This window comes from Ursus maritimus, unplaced genomic scaffold, assembly GCF_017311325.1.
Source record: "Ursus maritimus isolate PB19 unplaced genomic scaffold, ASM1731132v1 scaffold_14, whole genome shotgun sequence".
In the NCBI taxonomy this organism is placed as follows: domain Eukaryota; kingdom Metazoa; phylum Chordata; class Mammalia; order Carnivora; family Ursidae; genus Ursus; species Ursus maritimus.
This window is the reverse complement of record NW_024423786.1, coordinates 44148442-44151174: the sequence shown is the minus strand read 5'-3', so window position 1 is coordinate 44151174 and position 2733 is coordinate 44148442. Positions and strand designations below refer to the sequence as shown.

Genomic DNA, 2733 nt, shown 5'->3' with positions numbered 1-2733 from the left:
GGGGGGGGGGGCGGACTGCAGGTGCCTGCTCTTTGGGAAGCCATTAGGAGACATCCCCGTGGCTTAGAAAAATAGACACGTCTACTGAGCATTTCTGCTCTCCCTGCCTCGCTAGTGTTGGCGGCAGCAGCCCCCCACCTCCCCCCGCTGGCGAGCCCCAGGCTCCAGGTTACAGCCACTCCCTCCGCCTTCCCCAGTCCTGGGTGGCTTCGCTGAATGTGGCCCTGAATGTGAACACACGCCTCAGGCCCCACTGCACCCCGGCGGGGCCCCTCACACACACATACACACATACACGCGTGCACATGCGCGCACACACACGCACGCATGCGTGCGCGTGGTCCCCCGACACTTTGGGGGACACTAGACTAGGCACAGCTACTAAGCAGCAATTATGGTGTCCATGGATCCCCTGCCCCCAGAGTGGGCGGAGAGGGCACGTTTTCTGAGCTCGCTCTCGGGGGGTCCCCTGACCCCATCGACCCCCAGCCCCTCCCTGAGTGCAAACCCTGCGGTGGCTCTGCTAAGATGACCCCAAGACCCACAAGCAAACTGAGGGATGGAGTGAGGTCAACAGCATGGAGACCACACGGTCTCGGCGTGAAAAGAAAAGCAGCAGCAAAGGGGAAATCGAGAACATAATAAAATAAAATTTGACACTGTTGTTGCAGTGTGAGCTCGTAGCACAGAAAACCCCCAGTGACCCCCTACAGCTGAGGGCCTGAAATAGCAGGGCAGGTCTGGTGGGCTGAGAGCTGCTCTGCTCCCGCAGCTTGGCAGCTGCTGCTCGGAGGCCAGCTGGAGTTCTCGAAATAGACCTGGGCGGGCCTCCACCCCCTTCGGGCAGAGACCCCGTCCTTGCCTAGGCGGGGAGAGGCTGGAGACCAGAGGGAGGGCTAGCGGCAGGAGCACAGCCAGACCCCAGCCCGGGAGGCGAGCCGGCTGCACCTCCCCACCCCCCACCCGCCACCCCCTCCTCGGTTCTCTCCTCAGCCCTCAGGAACAACTGAACTTGCCGCCGGCATCTGAATACTGCAGGAAGGACACAGGGTGGCATCCGGACCCTGGTGTCCAGGGAGGGGGGGCACAGGTTTAGAAAAGATGCTTTCTCTCTCATACAAAAATAGACGGAGTCTCAGAAGCAGTAGCTAAAAGTGGCTGTCTCTGTAGAAAACTAGAAAAGGCAGGTAGGCTGGCCCTGGAGTCTTTCCGTGAGGGGGCACTGAAGCCCCTCGGGCTGCGGGCCGGAGAGGAGGTGGGCTTCCTGAAGAGCCCATCCCGGGTGGGGGCTCCTCAGACGTGGGGGGGCCGAGGGAGTGGGATGAGACGCCGGCCCCCCCACCTGAATCTGTGAGCTGCGGGCACCAGGTCTGCGGGGCTCCCCTGAAAGCCGGCGTTGCTGGCTCAGATGAACGTGGTCTTCCTCGTATTTATTTTTTTAAATAAATCTCTTTTTCTGTTCTGTAGCTCCCCCCCCCGCCCCCGCCCCAGCTCCCCCGCCATCCAGAAGGGTCAGCCCGGCAAGGGGAGCTGGCCTAGTGGGCCAAGCAGGACCTCCTGCCCCGCGGCCTCAGGCTAGGGCCAGGCCTGCAGCTGCCGCTGGTCGTACTCAGCGATGAGCCTCTTGATGTGGGCCAGCTTGCTGTGCAGGTACTCGCAGCGGTGCTTCTCCTGGCTGTAGTTGGTGTTGGTCTGTAAGAGAGCGCAGGCCTGAGCCGCGTCCTCCAGCCCGCCCGGCGTCCCAGAGCGCGGGGGGCGAGGACAAGCACTGCCTCGTGGGGCGCGTGCCAGCCTAGTGCCAGCCTACGGGCCACCTTGGGCTCCCACTCCCCCTGCCTGGAGGCCAGTGCCCACCACACAATGACAAGGACCCTTGCTCTACCTTAGGCCAGAGCCCTGGGCGGGTATCCCTCCCCAAGCCCCATCCTGGGAAAGAGGGTCACTGCCAGGATGAGGGTGGCCAGAGGCAGGATTGTCATGAAGCCTCCTTCCTGGGCGGGGGCCTGGCTGGCACAGAAATGCCCTGGCGCACAGGGGCACACACGTGGTGAACCCACAGCTAGTGGCCTTCGGAGCGAGAACTGATAGAGCCCTGAGGAGACATTCCTTCTAGTGGCACATCTGGGGGTGGGGAACTTGAGCTCCTCCCTTGACCTTGGAGGGAGCTGGCAAGAGCCTGGGGGCTGCAGTCACTCGAGTGGGAGTGCCCAAGGGTGCTTTGCTGCCAAGGGAGGGATGGGCTGAGCTTCTTGCTGTAACTGGGGGGGAGGGGGCAGGAGCTGCTTTGAGGACCTGAGACCCCAGCCCCGCCAAGGCCCTTCTCTAGGGCAGCTCACCTTCAGGAGACAGCTTCGTGTGACCCCACCCCACCCCCCACAAGGGGTGGAGACTTACCTTTTTGATTTTTCGATATTCTTGCAAGATCTGCCCCCGAGTAGTCTGGAGGAAAAACAAAAGAGAAAGCGAACAATGCCTTTGCCTGCAGAGGCCCCCACTGAGTGATCCCTTCTCCCCGATAACCTGTGACCTGCAGAGTCACCGCCAGCCTTGAGACAATAGCCTCAAGGGAAGCTGACCAAAGTAAAGAGAGGCAGGCTGGGGGGGGGGTGAGCAAGGGGAGGTGGGGGAGGATGCCAGGCCAGGGGAGTGAGGGGCAGGGGCCGGCCTCAGCAACAAACACAATGGCCAGCACAGTAGGAGGGAGAGGGCGAAGAGCACGCTGGGCGGCCTCCT

At 62.2% G+C, this 2733-nt stretch overlaps 1 long non-coding RNA gene across 1 annotated transcript; it reads right to left on the bottom strand.

The window, feature by feature from the left end:
- Positions 1-1415: 1415 nt before the first annotated feature.
- Positions 1416-2723, bottom strand: LOC121102516. The gene is made up of 2 exons (XR_005834584.1): positions 2395-2723; positions 1416-1692 (listed from the first exon to the last, which is right to left on the bottom strand). It is a non-coding gene; the product is annotated as an uncharacterized LOC121102516 (long non-coding RNA).
- Between the last annotated feature and the right edge of the window lie 10 nt (positions 2724-2733).